This window comes from Cricetulus griseus, chromosome 8 (genome assembly GCF_003668045.3).
Source record: "Cricetulus griseus strain 17A/GY chromosome 8, alternate assembly CriGri-PICRH-1.0, whole genome shotgun sequence".
Lineage (NCBI taxonomy): Eukaryota > Metazoa > Chordata > Mammalia > Rodentia > Cricetidae > Cricetulus > Cricetulus griseus.
Genome location: NC_048601.1, coordinates 94,039,285 through 94,058,807, shown reverse-complemented (window position 1 = coordinate 94,058,807; position 19,523 = coordinate 94,039,285). Strand labels below are relative to the sequence as shown.

Sequence of the window (19,523 nt, the reverse complement as noted above, 5' to 3'; positions counted from 1 at the left end):
CTTGACTCAGGCTGCCTGTCCGTGAGCACTTGACTGTGCTTTGGCAGTTGTAAGAATGTCTGGGCACTCTCATCCTCCTGCCTCCCTGTCACTCAATGATGGTGAGAATCTTCTGTGGGACAGACAGGGAGACTTCTGTAGAGCAGATGAATTGAAAGGGTCTGATGGGATAGCCTCAACCCCATTGCTTCAGTCACTTGAAACAAAAACATCGTGATGGAGACTGATGTCCTCGGTTGCAGGGATTCCTTGTGTTGCCTGTGGTTTGGGTATCCACTTCAGTTTGGTTCATGCTCCTGCAGCATCAAACTCACCTGGGAGCGTCCCAGAATGCAGACCCTTGGGCCCCACCAGGCCACCAGACTTCAAGTCAGCAAGACCACAGCTGCACAAACTGGCCTGACAAGCTCACGGTTAGGCACCTTAAGTGCCGCACTCCACTGCCTTTGCAGTGGATGGTCAGGGTGCCATGTCCCTTGGCTCTCAAAAGCTAAGTATCAGCACACAGGATGGACATGCAGACGCTTCTCCTGGCAGCAGCACGGGATGCGCGCCTCTGGGCACCTGTGACCATGCGCAGTGAAATCACTCCGCCCTGAACGCAACTAAAGCTCCTTGTCTGAGGAGTAAGTGAATGGAGACGGGCAGGGAAGTAGTGTCAAAGGTCAAACCCAAGGCCAGAGCCCGGTTTGTTGACTCATCTCGCATGTTTCTGCTAGCAGAGAAGAGAGAAGCAGACGATGCTATTAGAGCCACCGAAAGTGCTTCCCGAGTGCATCCAACAAAGAACAGAGCCTTATGGTCCCTTCCACGGGCCACCCAAGGAAAATAAACATAACATTTCAACTCAAAGGCTCCTGTGGAGACCACTGTGGGTGGAGTAGATTTCCTCACTCGAGTGTGACATAGCAAAGTGACAGGAGGGATATTAGTTCATTCACAGCCTTGTTCTTGAAGAATGGGAGGAAAAGTCACTTCATTTTCAAGCATCTTGGAGTGATTGCCCCTTCACAGAGAGCTACTGTAAGGACCCACAGTTCTCTGTAAAGGGGACCTGTGAACTGGTGCTAAGTTAGGATTGAGAACTGGGGCAGAAGTCATTGCTGTTGGGGAGCCCATGGCAAGTCACAGAAAGGCACTGAGGGACTTAGGTGGCCACTGCAGAAACAGGGCTTTCTGTGTTCAGCTGCTCCTCTGCCATTGGGTTCCTCTAAGACTCAAATTCTAGGCTGATTCAGAACTTGCCCATGAGCCTCTGGGAGCTGCTCACTGTTGTTAAAGCTATCTGGTCCTGCTAGGGTGGTGTATTGTCCTTTCTTTGTGGAAAGGGCTTCCATATTAGACTTGGCTCCAGGGTGACCTGCTGTTCCCCTTAGTGAGTTCTCCTCTTGAAGCTCTTCTTAAATCTCTGCACAACCTGGCCCCTGAGCCATGAGTAGGGCACGGCTGCTTTGGCCTCCACTGTGACATATAAGAGGTCCATCTTGATTCTTTGCAAGATTTCAGTGAACTCTTCAAAGCCCCAGAGAGCTCTTTTATTGGAAGACTTAATACAGCCCAGAGTGCCCCATGCAATGCTTAAGCTCTTGTCATTGGCACTAGACAGTCAGCGATGTCCCAGTGTTATCGGGGACATGGAGAACTTCCTCTTGCCTATGATGACCATGTTACAGATAAACAGAGTGGCCAACTGGGCCTGGGAATGTACCTTGATTAATAGACTGACCAACTTGGGCTGAGGATGTGCCTTGGTTAATAGAGCGCCTGCCTCACTTGCACAAAACCCTGGGTTTTATTCCAAAAATAGTATTATTTTCATTATTATCTTGCATGATTATAGTCTCAGCATTTGGGAAATGGAGATAGTAGTAGAATCAACAGTTCAAGGTCATCCCCAGATACATAGTAAGTTCAAGGCCAACTGGGACTCTGTCTCAAAATAAGCAAATGAACAAACAAACAAACCAAAAAACTTGGAGGTGCCAACTGGACCAGACTTTACAGGGAACCCACTTGTTAAGTCTCTCTTGAGGGCTTCTTCAGTTACCCAAAAAGAGAACCATCTTTAGCATGGTGTCCTACATAGCATTTCTGACACACAGGGTGCCATTTTAACTCCTCTTGGCAGAGTAGAATCTGCCAGGCAAAGTCCAGGACTAGCCATGCCTCATGCAGGCTTCCACTATCTCCTTGTGTCATTCATCCTTACCTTCACACTATACCATGGGAAAACTGCTTATTTGTCAATACCCAAGTCTATACCAAGCAACTATTACAGTACATACCTGAACTGTACTCTGAGGACTATAAATACTGTGTAAAGCAGTGTTAACGCATTTCCTGACTATTGAAGGGAAACGAAGACACATCCCACCACATTCCACAGAAGAGCTGCATACCAACCTGTGTGTCACTAACTGCAAGGTCAAGAAGCTATGAACTGGGTACGTGCCACCTAAACCAGGATTTGGAGCCTTCCACTCCCTCTCTGAGGACAAGATAGTAAATATTTTAGGCTCTGTGGGCCAGATGGTCTCTGTCACAGCCATTCAACTGTCCTGGTGTGAAAACAGTTTCAGATGATATGTAAATGAATGTGTGTGGCTGTGTGCCAATAAAACTTTATTTACAAAAACAGGCAGCAGGCTGGATTCAGCCCAGGTAAGGTTGCCAGAGTTAGCAAAGAAAAACTCCAAGCCTTCCAGTTGAGTGCAAATTTCAGAGAAATAGTAGACACATTTTTCGGCATGTCCCAAACATTGCAGGGGGCGTGCACACACACAGAGAGTAGCTGCTATTTTATCTGGCAGCCTTGAAGTCGACTGGCATCTGATTTGAATTAATGGATATTCCAAGTAGGTCTGTTAAAATGTTTGGCCTTGACCCGAATAATCTAAGACTTGGGGGATATCAAAGCAATTTTCCAACAAAGGTTAGAAAAAAGGGAACTGGATCTCAGAGATGAAGGAGATTTATCCAACAGAGACTGGTCAGGGACAGTTGGCTAAGAATGAGGCACTAGGTTCTCCAAGGCTTCAGGTCCTCATGCCTGAAGTGGAGGGTCCTTGAGGCACCCACAGTAACCCTGGGGTTACATGTCCATCTGGTAGGTAGTGTAACTCCACTCAATGGGCCCGGACCATCTTCCTAAAAAAGCCCTCCTTGGCAGATGTTTACTGACCACATGTATCTTGTCCTCTCAAGGACAGCACAGGCTATTCTTGGAAATGAACCAAATAAATGTTCAACCTTCCGTCATTCAATAGGTCAACTCCCAGAAAATCCCAGAAGATGAGGATCGGGCTTGGTGTAACTAGCCTTATATGTGCATACACAAAGCACAGTGTAATTAAAAGATATCTATAAATTTAAATCATCTCCCTACCTGAGGTCATGAGGCAGAATACCTATTGGGGTTGAATCAATCTTTTCACTCAATTCTAAAATAGCATGAGTGACCTAGGACAAAAGACACAGGTATGGTGTCATATGAAGTCCTGGCTTTTGGTCCTACCCCCCACATGTACTTGTGTGGTGACAACTTGCTTGTACAAATAAAGCCTGCCTGAGGGTCAGAGAATAGAGCTTGCCACTAGCTAACCATAGAGGTCTGGAGGTCTGTACAGACAGACAGGAAGTGATGTAGCTGGGCAGGAACAGGATATAAGCAGGGAGAAACAGGAAATCATGCTCTGCTGAGATGCTAAGGAGGTGAGGTGTGCTGTGGCTTGCTCCTCTCTGATCTCTCAGCATTTCCTTCCATATCTGACTCCAGCTTTTTATTTTCTACACCAATTAAGAACTCCATTTACATACTTGCTATCTGAAATGTCTTAGAGTCTTCCTTCCCTTTGACAACGATGAATATGCATCATGTTTCTCACTGATAACAGAGATTGCCTAGCACAATGTTGGGCACACAGCATTTCCTACAAGTGCCTGGCAGGTGGAGCCGCACACAAACAGTCAGTGGGCAGTGTGTCCCGTGGCTCTGTTCAGGAGGAAGATTTCCTGGGACACAGGGGCACTGACTGACCAAAGAGAAATCCCTGGAGGACATACAGTAGAGAATTAGAGATAGATGCCAAGTGAGGGGTGGGTAGACACCCTGGAGTTGCTCATCCTCTTCCATGGGCTTGTCACTATACCAGTGCTTTAGGACATCTTGCCTTCTTTGAGAGGCAAATGTGGCACCCACCTCATTCTGTGACGAAGGAAACACTGAGGGCAGTTCAAAATCTCAGATAGCTAGTACTTAAAAACTAAATCTCAATTTGTTCTTTTCTCCTAGATGTCTACAACAGAGTCCGTTTGGATGTCCAGTGAAACCTTTCAATTTTAAAGTGTGTGGCAGAGGAATGCTTGACCACCGCAGCCCCTTAGCAAGGTTTGAGCTCCTGGCTGAGTTTTCCATGATTGTTCAAAGACCATCAAAGGCTGTGCACACTCCAGAGATAGTGATGCTGGGGAATGCAAAACATTTGGACTTCCTTGTTTGACTTTCTGCTTTTTGCCAGTCTTCTCTCCTCAGTGCATTCTTCAAAGGATGAAGGGCACATTAACAAACTCCTGCAGTGGTGACAACTTGGGGCAATTTGTGAACTAAAATTCTCCAGTGCCTTATTGCTTTGGAGCTGACAGTCTGCCACTCCAGTCTTCCTTCAATCCATGCTTAGTCCTCCTGTTGGGAGGATTTTCTGTATTGCACTCTTGTCTCTTCAATGGGGAGCTGTGACAGGAGGGTCTCAGAGAAGAGGATCAAGTCCCATTGAGCCATACATGTTACACACTCATTTCCAGTTAGAAATTACAAGGTTCTTAACTAGTCTTTTTTGTCCAGAAAATAATAATAATAATAATAATAACACTGATGAACCCAAATGAGAAACTAGGTAAGTCATGTGTCTTTTAGGTGCTTGCACTTTTATTCCAATTGTATAAAAATAAAATGTTTGAAATACCAACAGAAGACTAGAAAACAATGATGGTAGTGATTTCTTTTCCCTTTTTCTGTGATGAATATGCTAATTTTATAACCAGAAAAGAAAAGTTAGTGACTAACTCTAAGATTTTCTGTTGATATTTTGGACATCTTATAAAACATCCTTTGTTGATATTCTACAAATGGTACCACCAATAATGTCTCAATACTCTCTTCTTGTGATGCCAGTTTATATATCTTTTTGACTTCCAGGAGCTTTGTTATTTCTAGAAGGCTCTCCAAAGGTGCCTGCTGGACTTCCACTTGAGATATTTTGTGGTCTTCATGTTTGTTTTCCTTCCTCTTCAGTGTAAACACTTAGCACAAAAGTGTCACTTTCTGAGATACCAAATGTCATCAAAGCCTCTGAAATATTACTATTTGGGAAGAGGTTGAAGATAATTTCTGGAGGCAGAGTTCTTGTCTTCACCTTTTTTCCCAGTTTGTAGAGATGAATGGCTTTGTTCACTGCGACAAGTATGTGAAATGGATTGACAACCACATTAGGGTTTATCAAAGAACCATCCATAGATCCTTACGTGACCTTTTTCCTCAGGTCGCCTGCATTTTTTACATATTTCAATAACACAAGGTCACCCTGCATTCAGGAAACAGGTCCAGCTGCTCTGTAACTGCATTTCATAGACAATGAGGACTCTACTAGAGTCCAGTCCCGAGGAGGTCAGAAGAGGAGGATCAGAACGTCAAGACTGCAGGAGGTGGGAAGCATGGGTCTTTGCAGGCTAGAAAATGCCATCAGTTCCCTGTCCATCTGAGAAGAATGTTTCACTAAAATATTTTATTAAGTTATTTTGGTGGCAGGTGAGTTTAGCTAGCTGTCTTTTTATCTATTTTTTATTCAAAAAAGTAATTTTCATAGAATACATTTTGATAATGTTTTCCCCTCTCCTACCTCCACATCCCTACCCACCCAATTTTGTTGTTTTTTCTCTCTCTCTGTCTCTCTCAAAACCCCCACAAAACTTCAAAAATAAAAACAAATAAATTAAAAACAATAAGAAAAAATGCCAAAACAAAAAGCACGCCCCAAATAAGCCCCATGAACCAGGAGTGTGGTTGATAAACCCAGTGACACTCCATTGGAGAAAACTGATTTTCCTCTTCTCAGGAGGTACCAGTTGCAAGCAGTTTCTTGGCCAGGGGTGGGACTTTGTTTCCACTTTCCCACCTCAGTGCAGGGATCTGTCTTACTGTAACCTGAGCAGGTCTTGTGCATGCTACCATAGTCTCTGTGAGTCCTCATGTGCACCTGTACTGTTGTGTCTGAGTAACCTGAGCAGGTCTTGTGCATGCTACCATAGTCTCTGTGAGTCCTCATGTACATCTGTACTGTTGTGTCTGAGTAACCTGAGCAGGTCTTGAGCATGCTACCATAGTCTCTGTGAGTTCTCATGTGCGTCTGTACTGTTGTGTCTGAGGGTGCTCTTTCCTAGGACTCGTCCACTAGCTCTGACTCTTACACTCTTTCTGCCTACTCTTCCACATAGGTCCCTGAACCTTGAGTGGAGAGCTTAATGAAGACTTTACATTCAGGACTAAGTGCTCTAAATTCTCTCACATTTTGCATTGTCCAGTTGTGGGTTACTGTGTTAATTCCCAAATACTGCAAAAAAGCAGCTTTTCTGATGGTTCAGTGAGTCGCTAATCTATGAGTATAGCATAATGTCATTAGGATTCATCTTATTGCTATATTCCTTTAGCAGAATAATAATAGTAGGTGATAGTGATGCTATTCTAGGCCTGTGACCTATACAGTCTCAGTGTTAGGTATGGGTTCCATCTCAAGGAGTGGGTCCAAAGTCTTAAATCAAATTGTCAAAAGTGCTTGGTTTCTACCACAACTTTTGCGCCACTATTACACCAGTGTACCCTACAAGCAGATTGCTGTTGTAGGTTTAAGGGTGTGTAGTTGGGTGATATTGTGGATTAACCTTTTTCCTCTGGTAGCATGAAGAGTATCTGTTAGCATCATGAGTGCTAGTCAGTAGAGGTGAAGCTTCTAGTTGGGCGCTAGCTTGATTTCTCAGTGTTTGATGTCATAAGTCAGTGTTGTATTGAGTAGCAATAGGAATTTACTATTAGATTGTTGAAAGCAACCGATTGCCTGTGATGTTTGGGGGGGTCAATGGGACCCTTTTGGCCTGTGACTCAACAAGATGTAACCTATTTGGTGGCATAAGATGTCTAGTTGGGGCATTTCTCACCACTTATGTGATGACTCCACATACATTTGTTTCATATATGTATATGTTTTGGGAGGCTTCTGCAATAGCAGGCTTCTATGTTTTTTGAAAAGCCCTTTATTATTATTTTCTCCTTCCCGGATTTACTCTTTTACCCTCTCTCCAATTCCCCTCCCCATTTAAACCCTTCTATTCCAGCTTCATTTTGTCTCTCCATCTCCATATCAATATGTTCTATTTCCCCTTCTGTGGGAGACCCTCTACTTCCCCCATGTCCATTACTAGGTACCAAACCTAACCTCTGTGGTTATTCATATTGTAGCACACATATGAAAAGTTTAAAAGCTAGCATCCAAATAAAAGAGAAAACAAGCAGTATTTGTCTTTGGGGGTCTGAGTTAGCTCTCTCCAGATGAAGAAGTCATGTGTCTTGACAGTGGCTGCCTAAGCAATCCATGAAGTAGTAAGTCCACCAAGTGTTTATTCATGTAACTGGGAGAACACTATAAAAGGCAGAAGCATGCAATGACCAACCACATCTAGGACCAGCCCTCATCTGGGGTTCAGTGAGACTTACTTTCCTCTGGTCCATGGTACCATGGCCTTTCCCACCTGGGCTGTGGGCTACACTAACTGCACCTCCCCATGACACTGATCTTGTATATTTGGTTGTCTGGAAGTCTCATGCTAATGAGATAGCCAGGTTCTGAGGCGCCTCAGACTTAAGCACAGTTAATTCCTCTTGGCGATCCTTGATCACTAATGTTGAAAGATCAAATAACCAATTAATTAAAATCAATGTCCACCTTCTATTGAAGTCATTATGGGCCCTCCCCCTAGGAAGTGGTTTTCTGAATTTGCCGTCTGTGGGGAATACTTTTTCCTCCTCAGATCACATGAAAATGTGGAGCCCAACGTTCTTCTTTCTTTTCTATGTCAAAGGAAACTGTTATCACTTGAATATTTTGTTTTCTCAGCTGTGCAACCCACAGATGCCTGGCCTGAAGCATGCCTGATAAAGACCCCTCTGTGCAGCAGTGTTGGAGACACATACCTTAATGTGCATGAAAGCTTTCCAGGAAACAGGCAATTTGCATGTTGAGTGCTCAGTGGTTTTGCTGAAGTAGTTGTCCTGCAGGTTAGTATGTGAGCAGGTGTGTGTGTGTGTGTGTGTGTGTGTGTGTGTGTGTCTGTCTGTCTGTCTGTCTGTCTGTCTGTCTGTCTGTCTGTCTGTCTGTCTGTGCATCTATGTCTGAAATTATTCCAGGATTTTGAGTTTTAGGTGCATAGTTTTCAAGGATGGATCCATGAAGGAGTAGGAGCAAAGAGAAGCCAGGAAAGTTGGAGCCAGGTTTCTGGAGTGCTGGCAGGCCCTGGGAGGAAATTGGGTGCTGTCAGCCCTGCTGCACACCCCTGGAATGGACAGACCCTAGCATGTGAGTGGAAGAAGGTGTTTGGGATTCCGGAAAGAGGCATATGAGTCTCAGATACCGAGACCCTATAGCTCCTTGGTGTGTTTAACATGGCTGTAAAGGGCTGGAAAAGACGGGACTTGTGAAGCCTGTGCAGAAGCAGCCAGCCACTCCACAGTGATTTTTACATAGTCAGTCAGGGGAGGGGCAGGAGCAGATGCCACTGGAATAGAAGGCCATGCATATGGGTGACTCTGCTCCCTGTATCCAGTCAATCTACTATTCCTAATCTGTCACTGAGATCCAAGGGAAGGTCAAGCTGACTGAAATTGAGTTTCATCCACCTTGAAAGAATGGGGGTCTAAAATGGAAAGCAGCATTGCAATCTACAAACTGATAAATGGAATGAGTCTCTCCTGCACCTGAGCCCAGGGAGTGAGATGCACACTTTGCCTCCTACACAGAAGGACTTCTGAGTCTTTCTAGAGAGTTCATTATTAGAGTCAGTCCCAGAAACAGAAAAATGGAAGTGAGCAAGAAACAGAGGAGGGTGGTGGCTCCTGACTCACTGCTAACTCTTAGTTAACTTGTTCAGCACAGTTCCTCCCACACTCCCGGGAAGACAGTGGGCCAGAATGCAGGACATTCTTCCGGTATAGTCGCCTCTGCCTGGATGCCAGACAGCAAGCCACAGACCATCTGTAAAACTCAGGCTTGTCCTAGTAGCTGTGTGAGGACACTCTGGGGTTAGCCTGTCTACAGCTAACTGGGACACATGTGGCTCTGGTGTGAGGCTCTCTGGAAGGCATTCGAGTTAGAAGTTAAAGCATTTGCCCACTACATATCCCAGGAGCCTCACCCAGGAGGAAGAGAAACTGTGCAGACACCTGTGTGGGTAAGTCACAGGGCATGGTTTTCACAACAAAATGGGGAATAGCATGGTTACCGGTCAACTGGCAGATGTATGTAGTAATCTGGTAATTAGCATGATGGTATATAAATTCATAGATAGGAAAGAATGGCTTATACCACCATCTTGAAAATGTCGTGAGGGGGAATGAGCCAGATGTCACTTAAACAGGATGGTTTCTAATGATGACAGCACATCATGGTGAATTCTGGTACTTGGATCATTCTTAGCCCACGGAATGGTGCCCAACAGTAAGGAGACCTTCTCACTTCCATTAACCCCACTGAAACAATCTCCTCTGTGAATGTCCAGAGGCCCATTTCCTGGATGATTCTAGCATTTATCAAGTTGACAATTGAGATGAACCATCACACTCACTGAACCTAGAGTGTGCTGTTTCAGCTACACTGAGAGGCCAGCAAGCTGGATCTACCTTCCTCTATCTCTCAGCACTGGGATTACAGATGCTGCCACACCGGGCCTTTTATGTAGATGTTGAGAATCCAAATCCAAGTCTTTATGTTTTCACAGCAAACACTATACTTACTAAGCCCTCTGCTTAGGCCAGAACCATGTGTTTTGTTTTGTTTTGTTTTGTTTTGTTTTGCTTTGTTTGTTTTTTTCTTCTTTTGTAGTACTCCAGCGGATCTGAACAGTGACACCTGTTGTGTATAGGGAACCATGGGGGAGAGGGCTTGGAAGCAGAAAGATACTGTAGGAGGTGGTGTCTGTAGGCACCAGGCTGAGCTTGCTAAGTTTGTTCATTCAGAGTGGTAGGTAGAAGCTGCATAGAACGACACCGTGATTTGTTAAGTCAGAGGAAAGGGGCATGTATGCAGGACTTCACTCACAGCTTATGACAGACACATTTCTCTTCCCATTAAGAAACTTATCCAAACAACCAGATCATAACAAAAGAGTCACATGCTGAGCTTGGGACTGGAGCTGTGGACATGGGTTCTGTCCATACTAGGCAGTTGGGGGAGGCATCTGTCACTAGATTGCCACTGTTATTTGGTCTCTGTAGCAGAACTTGAATATATCTATTTTCACATCTGCTTTATACATCTATAGATTTCTGAATGACTAACTGGCAAAAATGTTAACCATTTTCTAAGTTACACTTACTGCTTGCTCATTATTTGTTTTTAAAAATGGAAAAAAGCAGCAGCTCACTACTGGTCACAGTGCTGAGAATAAGTGACTGTTGAGTGCTCAGACTAACGGGACATCTCTCTCACCTCCTCCAAGCTCAAGGAACACTGTGGAAGAGGAGGTGGAGACTGGATAGAAGGATGTGCTGTGAAACAGAATCTGGACATGACATGGTTGCTGCAATTATACACACATGGCATCTGTGGCCACCTGCATAAGACCTGCATGCACACACAGACATGGGAGTACAGGTGAGACACTTACAAATAAGAGGAGTCAGTAGGAGTGGAGAGAAGGCAATGGGATAATGTAATCAAAATAAGGTCTATACAAGTATGAAGATGTCAAAAGTAAAAACTAATTGTAGCATATGAAAACAATCTATAAATGTCCCACATAATGAATAAAATATTTTAGACTGCACTAAGTCCACTTTGGGGGCTGTTCTAACAATCCCCATCTTTTCCTAAGTTTCCTTCCCTTTCTCCCTCTTTGTCTTTTTTCTAAGCCCTCAAAGAAAATGACTGCTTCTTTACCCAGGCTTTCTTCTATGTGTTTAATATCAAATCCACTGATTCTGGGGGGCAAGACTCATCATATACCCTGGTGGAAAAGCAGGCTTGTATTGGTTTCAGGTATAGAGGGATGCCAACCAGTGCCTACTACAGCCTATGGAAGAAAAGCTGTCAGCTGAGAATTGAATTGCTTACAGACAGGTGACAACGTTGTCATGTATCTTAAGGTTTCTATTGCTGTGAATAGACACCATGACCATGGAAACTCTTATAAAGGAAAACATTTAATTGGGACAGCTCATATTTTAGTCCATTATCTCTTGGTGAAACATGGCAACATGCAGGCAGACATGATGCTGGAGAATGGGCAACAGGAAGTGGTCTGAGACACTAGGTGTGGCTTGAGCATATGAGACCTCAAAGCCTACCCCCACAATGATACACTTCCTCCAACAAGGCCATATTTATTTCAACAAAGTCACACCTCCTAGTAGTGCCACTACCTATGAGCTTATGTGGGCCAATTACATTCAAACTACAACATTCCACTCTCTGGCCCCCATAAGCTTGTAACAATATCATAGTGCAAAATGCATTTAGTCCAACTTCAAGCACCCCCATAATCTATCACAATCTCAACAATGTTGTAATTCCAAAGTTCAGTCTCTTCTGAGATTCCTGCAACCTCTTAACTTATAAAATCAAAATCAAAAACCAGATTACAGACTTCCGACATATAATGACACAGGATATACATTACTATTCCAAAATGTAGCTAAGGGAGCATAGTGAAGAAATACTGAATCAACCAAAGCAAGACTGAAAACCACCTGGACAAACTCCAAACTTTGCACCTCAATATCTCCAACACCATTCAGTTTTGTTGACTGCAACACATTTCTCTCTCTTGGGCTGATTCCACTCTCTGTTAGCAGCTCTCCTATGCAGGTAACCCATGACTATGTCATTTCTAGCATCCTGAGGTCTCCAAGGCAATCCCGATTTCAAATTCACAGCATTATGCAATGGCCTTTCTAGGCTTCCATTCAGGGACATCCTCTGACACATGCCTGGCCTCAGGGGCTTTCCATAGTCAAGAAGGCAAATTCCATAACCCCTTTCTTCAATCCTTAACTCTAAAGCCAGAACCAGGTGGCTGAAGCTGCCAAGTTCTACTGCTTGCTGGAGAATGGACACTTATTCAATTGCATCTTCACCAGCTTTCTGTTTTTGATGGTTTCCTTTACTGCCTAACCTTGGATGTCCTTGAACCTGCTTTATAGATCAGGCTGGCCTCAAACTCAGAGATCCGCCAGCCTCTGCCTTCTCAGTGATGTGATTAATGGCAAGCACCACATCCACCTCTAATCTTGACTCCTTTTCACAAGTTGGAAACTTAGCTGGGTGGAATCTTGCCATGAGTCACCACTTCCTTTATTCTATTTCTAAATCCATTTATCTCCTTGAACATAGGATTTAGCTCCATTCCAGTTCCTTGTGCTCCCCTTCTCCTCAAATTTTACATGTTGTATTTTTCCTTGCTCGGTTTGCTCCTTTTCATTATAAATCTTTATAAGCATGAACACTAGTAACCACATGACAGAGTCTATACTAGGCTGGCAGATATGGTGCTGGAGAAGGAACTGAGAACCCCATATCTTGACAGGCAACAGGAAATAGTGTGAGACACTGAGTGTGACTTGAGCATGTAGGAAGCCTCAAAGTCCATCCCCACAGTGGCACACTTTCTCCAACAAGGCTAATACCTACTCGAACAAAGCCACACCTTCTAATAGTGCCACTCACTATGAACTTATGGGAACCAATTGCATTCAAACAACCTCATCATGTGAATAAGTTGCTTTCCCCACAAGTGTGCAATCTAGGATGCTGTCACTGGGTGACCTTTACCTTGACAGTTCAGCAACAATCACAGCTTCAGGTGGGCATAACACAGACTGCTTATACTGGACTGTGCTGCAGTGTGGCTACACACACATGTGGCCTTCTCTCCCTGCCCATTACAGGGCTCTGCCTGCTACACTCTAGAACAGCAGCAGTCATCATCACCATGACTGTGTCTGCTGAATTTGCTGTTACTCTAGGTTCTCAGACTTGAAAGCATCTAAGTGTCATCCACAACAGGAGCTTCAGGATGTTGTGTAAAATAAATATCTCTTTAAATAAATCTGAAGTTAAAGATGTCCTAATTTTACAGGACACAGTATTTCTGATAATGCTTGAGCCCTGACAGAGATACCCGGGCTGTTCAGCAAGGACAAGAGCAGCTGTTTCTAACAGATCACCCCTGCAGATGCTGCCCTACCCACCCCACACACTTACCACTGCCAGGAACAGACTCAGGATGAAATCAAACCACTCCTTCAGTTTGGAATTCCTGGCACAGGTGACTAGGGTGTTGAGAGCAGTAGACTCGGCTAACTAGAGGGGTATGTGCGCCTCTCTCTCTCTCTCTCTCTCTCTCTCTGTGTGTGTGTGTGTGTGTGTGTTGTGTGTATGTGTGTGTGTGTGTTGTGTGTGTGTGTGAGAGAGAGAGAGAGAGAGAGAGAGAGAGAGAGAGAGAGAGAAAGAGAGAGAGAGAAACAGAGACCTCCTTCTTTTCCTGGGTACTTTCTTGGGCAAGGGGCAGGACACCATCTTGACCTGGACATCCTGGGCTGGTAGAGACAATCAGCCACAATGTCTCTGACACCCCTCTCATAAGTGAACACTTGGGAATTCAATGCTTTAAGCTTTCCTGTGTGTTTTCTGGATGGGCGTGTCTGGAATCTCTGGAATCCCACTTGTGTCTTTTCAGAGCTGTGAGGAACAACTGTCCAGTGATTTCTTGCTGATGCAGAAGGGGAAACAACCCCCTAATCAGGACTTCTTCCATTTCCACAAGGATGGCTACAAGCTGACTTGGTCACAGCACGGGAGGAATAGGAAGGGACCTTCTATCGTACATGCAGTTATTGCACCTGAGGATCTGGTCATGAAAAATATTCATCGACATGGAAGAACAACACAGGGGAATCACCACTGGTCTTAGAGTAGTCCCTTTAAGGTGTACTGTTTACATCAGTCTCTGTGACTGTTCATAGGTCAAATGACAATGATGCAGCCACAGCCTCTGCTGCAGTGAGCACACAACTTCACTTGCCTTCTCTGCAGGCCTCATTTCTAATGGCCTTTGCAACGGCAGAGCAGTCCATTCTGTACCCATGGCAGCATTTCCAGTATCCAGTCCTATGCAACGGCCTGGCAGCTTCCTGCTCCAGCAGGCAGAATTCGCAATCTCAGATGATTCCACCTTCATCTTCATCCTCATCCTCCTTCCACCAAAGCCTGGTTCCTGTCTTTTGTTGCAATGCTTAGCAGACTAAACTCTCCTCTCGTCCCTTAGGGATGGTCATCTGGCTGGGGTTTTTGCCTCTAACCTTTGTGAGGGCCCCAGTATCTATTGCTTTGGAGAGACTGGAGTTCTATTCAATTTCTGATAGTGTTAAATTGCATCTCTCCAAAATATGTCCAAGCCTAAGTTCTCTACTATGAAGGAGGCGTCATTAGGAAGTAGGGTCATTCATTACAGGTGCAACTAAGATGGGACATCCAGAGACAGTTTGGCTTTTACATCTGTGTCATCAGCAGTGTGTGTGTGTGTGTGTGTGTGTGTGTGTGTGTGTGTGTGTGTATCGATAAAGTCTAGGACAGAGATAGAAGTGAAACTGGGAGACAAAGGGGAATACAGGAGGGCTGAGAGATGATGAGGAGGAAAGAAGCAGTAAGACCAGGTCACCTACCTGGGAAGACATCAGAAGACCCCAGGACCAGAGGACAGGGAGGCGGGAGAAGTCTGTCAATGACCATTGGTGCCTCGTTCTCTCCCAGGAAAGAAGATGACTGCTCAGCCAGCCGGGGAGCTCTGTCTAAGTGGAGCCTTCAGGGAGGACAACATACAGGCAATCTGTTTGAGGACTTAGTAGAGTGACAACTGACTGGGCCTCTGCAACTCCAATCAGGGTAGGGGGTCTGAAGTACCAATAGGTGATCTGGAACTCTTGCCCTGGGGAACAGGATGAGTCCCTGGAGCTACCATTAGCTAGCCTGCAGAGTTAAAAACTAGGAAAATCTCCACCTTTGCTGTGTGTGTGTGTGTGTGTGTGTTACCCAGTGTTAGTCTGAACTTAGTGCATAATAAATATTTTTTCCTCCTTCTCCACTATGCCATCTCCATTGGGTAAGAATAGGAAAGAAAAGGGATGCCCTTTTCTTGACTCAATTTCTATTGTCATTTACTGTCCTAGGTCCTGCCTACTGCTGTGTCTCCACAGGCTTCTCACCCTGATTATCTATCTACCTGAATCTCATTCTTTCCACTAGCCCCCCTAAACCCACCCTCCTCTCCGTCCAAGCTTCTACCCATCCCACCTGCACCCTACCTCTCCTCTATCCCACCTGCATCCCATCCCCCCAGCATCCCCACCTGCCTTCTTCCTGGCCTGAAGTGCTGTCTGTCTGCTTTTCTACCCTAAGTTGGAAAGTTGTTGGAAAGTTGGAAAGGCAGATATGGATGAAAGGCTCTGAGCCTAAGCCGAGGCTGCTTCTAGCCAGATGTGTAGACTTGAGTTGGCTAGCTTCAAGGAGGTGACCCTTCACAGGATGTACTTGGTGGGAAGGATAAAGGGCTCTGGGGGGAATTAAATTTATATAAGGCTGCTTGCATACCATGTGCTTTAGAACCAGCATAGTACATGTTGTATACATAGTATTTAGGTTTTTTTTGCTTTTAAGTTGTAGGGAGAATGAACTCTTTTCAGTTATGTCAACAAACTGTTCCTTGTTCAGGCATTATGCTGGCCTGACCCATCACCTGGAAGAATGCACTCAGGCAGTACCCTGGTCAGCTCAGGGTTCCATGATTTGTGTAGTCTGCACACAGGTGCAAAGGACCCCTTTAAAAGACAGACCCCTGCCCACTTACACTCTGTCCCTCGGTTCCTCTGGGGCAGACAGGACTTTTCCTGTGTCCCCTTTTCTCTTCTGTCCTCTCTGTGTCTCTTTCCTCCCCCCCTTCTAATAAAACTCACTAAGCTCTGTCTGCCTAGCATGTTGGTCACCCCCACCTGCCATGAAATCTGCTAACACTGCCCCCCATGTTTCTTGCAAGAAAAGTAAAGAGAAAATACAGAGAACAAAGCTTCTCCTTCATGCATTTTGGGGTCATTACTCTGCCACCATTTAGGCTGGACCTAGTCTCATGTAGGAGCCCAGTACACACACAGGTCAGGCCTTGCCACAGTAGAGGACTCAGGGAACAAACTTGATGGAAAAAAAAAAAAAAGACAGGGGCGGAACTCAAGTTGAAGTTAAACAGTCTATCTGTGCTGTGGTTTGGAGATGAAAAGCCAGTAGAAGTTATTATTGTCACTATCATGAATAATGAATGAGCTCTGGAGGCCAAGCAAAGCTTTTCCACCACAGAGTCCAAGGTCCCTTGCCTTCAGGTACAATGATCTGTGGCCTGTTCTTGTGGTTTACTGTGCAGTGAGTTCCTTTCCCTTGTTCCAGTGCGAAGTGAGGCCAAGGAGCCTTTGCAACATAGAGAGCCAGAGTTGCCCCCAGCAGGCTGGGTGTGGCCCATTGCGGGCCCTTTTGAAACCCTCCCTTGGAAAACATTCTCCATTCCATTGTGTTGCTGTCCTTGATACAAGAGCTGGAGCAGAGCTGGAGACAATAGACAAATAGCTGGAAGGTAGACAAAGTGGCTTCTCCCCAGCAACCTAGATGGAGTGGAGAAAGTCAGGACACAGAGAGCTCATGCGGACAGGGGAGCTGTTTGCTAACCACAATCTCAGCAAATCAGAGGTGGGCTCAGAGACCCAGGACAAGGTTTTGAGTGACTCACAAGCAGTATCACTGCCTCTGGACAGAAAGTTCCTACTGTTTCTAGAAAGTGGTCAATGATGCTGTGTTTTGTTGTGGTTTATGACAGAGGACTGTGATCTTGAGAAGAACTGGTGACAGACAGCTCCTAACAGGGAATTTGGGGTGGCTGTGCTGTCTACCCCTTGGAGGGCCTTCAGACACTGTTGTTTTGGAAGAACCAATCCATCCAACCTTTTCCTTGAAGGGTCCTGTGGATCACAGCTGAATGAAAGTTCTTTGCTCTCAGCATTCATCCATGAGACCTGTCTTCTCAGGGATGCTTACTCATTTCTGATGGAATTGGGGTGTGGAGCTGGTGAAAATCACCCTGTGGGAACACCTTTGCCTCATGGTGACACCTGACTTGGTACTGTCCCTACAGTCATCCTAGCACAAGGGTATCCAGCTGTTGAAACTGCTCACATCCTCTAGTTACAGAGTTCCAGGAATAACAAATCATGGGAACAGGTGAGGGTCTTGTTTTTCTGGATGCTAATTCTCTGTGGCTCTTTCTCACCCCTATCCTGAAGCATGTGAGGACCCCTGGTCCCTAAGTACCCCCAGATATTGGCTGGCTTGTCTTGTCTTTCTTCTGATCCAATCAAGAGGAAGAGTGAGAGTCCCACCAGGGCCAGTGGGATCTTGAGGGCACCAACAGTTTTGCTTTTGGTGAAAACCAGTTGATCTGTGCACTGAGATGTGCCTGAGTCCTGTGAGGCCTGATGGATTCCTAATTAAAGATGGGAAGTGTTTGGAGAGCCACAGACATGGAAGCCAAGAAGATGATAAGCAAGCATCCATTCTTCTCAGCGCTGTGGAGGTGTCACATGTGGACATCACAACCAACCAAAGCTCCACAGCAAAGCAGGGAGTATGATCCTTCCTCAGTGTGGGATGTAGCTGGGAGCACTTCTGAAGCCTGAGGCTCTGGACCAAAAACAAACACATGAAGAAGAGGCTGGAAGGAGCTGGGGAAACAGAAACAGGTGACCCAGTGCTCCCAAATGACAACACAATGAAAATTATCCTATAATCACCCCCCGCCCCAACAAGGGGGCAGTGTGGATGTTCGTGTTTTCCAGATATGGAAATGCAGGCAAAGACAATTACTTAACAGCTCCTTGTCCCTTCACTTGCAAGAGGCTCGGGCCTTCACAACACCCTGCTTCCAACTCCTTGGAATGGGTATTCAGCAATGAATGAGGAACCAGGTCTGGCCAGTTAATGGGTCCCCACTCTGGACCATCCTGAGGTTCCCTCTGAGATTAGGGCCTCTAATAACAAGAATGCTGAGGGCTGAGTGGGGCTGCAGACACACCCCTCTCTGTAGCTCAGCTCTAAATGCTTCTGAGGGAACACACTAAGCTTTAGCCCAGCACACCCGAGGCAAACAGTACACCCAGCCAGCAGACTCAGACTGCTACTGTGTGCGGGGAAGGCTCTGCGCATCCTGAAGAAGCCCAGCTGCTAAGAGCTTAATGCACATGCCCCTGTATTTTAAGGGGTGTCTGGTGAAGCATCCCTGGGCCACAGCTGTTCTCCAGGGCACAGTTACCCTGGGCACAGTGGTAAAACAGCTCTGAGCTGCACAACTCTTTGTCGGGATCTTGCTTCTGCTGTGTGGTTTGAGCAAGCTCATCAATCTGGAAGGGTGAGGCTTCTTTTCCTTAACATAGGAACAGTGAAAGCCAGCTCCCGTTTTGCTGAGGGTGAAGTGAAGTAATATCCAAAGCACCCAGCATGGCATCATATGCTTAGTAGGCCCTTCATAATTGCCATCTGCCATCCTTAATTTTCTTATTTATTCTTATTAATAAAAGCCCACTTTTTAAATAAAGGTCTTTTAAATCTCATTCACCCACCATGGAGACGTTTAGAGCCAGGCTCAGCGGCTTACGGCTCGGTGCCCGAGCCCTCCTAGCCCAGGTACTTGGCTTCAGTAGATGAATGAAGTCAGAATTAATAAGAACTGGCAGCACTTTCTTCCTCTGAGTATTAACAGTTTTTCGAAAATGGTTGAACTGTTCTTGCATTTACTAATTAGATGGGCCACACTCATCTATATTTCAAGGTGCTCCAGCTCCTCTCCCTGTAATGAAGATAATAGCATGTGGGGGATCCAGACCCGAAGGTATGATTGAGTGGCCCACTGTGAAGCTACTTGGCCAAGCAGGACTACATCCTGGGAAGGCACCGCTCTTCACTCCTCCACCTTCTGGTGATTAGCCCCTGATTTATCTCTTCACGTTCCCATCTCCAGCCTGACAGACCTGCTGCTCATTACTTTTAGCTACTTCTCCAGCCAGCCGGGTTCCCAATGGAGCCTCAGCGTGGGGCCTTCAATCCGATAGGGGCAGTTTAGAAAGCATGTCTGTCTCCTCAACTCTTAAGGACAGATACAGTCCACTGACTAGTAGT

The 19,523-nt window shown here is 45.5% G+C and overlaps 1 pseudogene; it reads right to left on the bottom strand.

Annotated features, from left to right (window-relative positions):
- Positions 1-5,093: 5,093 nt before the first annotated feature.
- On the bottom strand, positions 5,094-14,502 carry LOC100773114 (annotated as a pseudogene).
- Between the last annotated feature and the right edge of the window lie 5,021 nt (positions 14,503-19,523).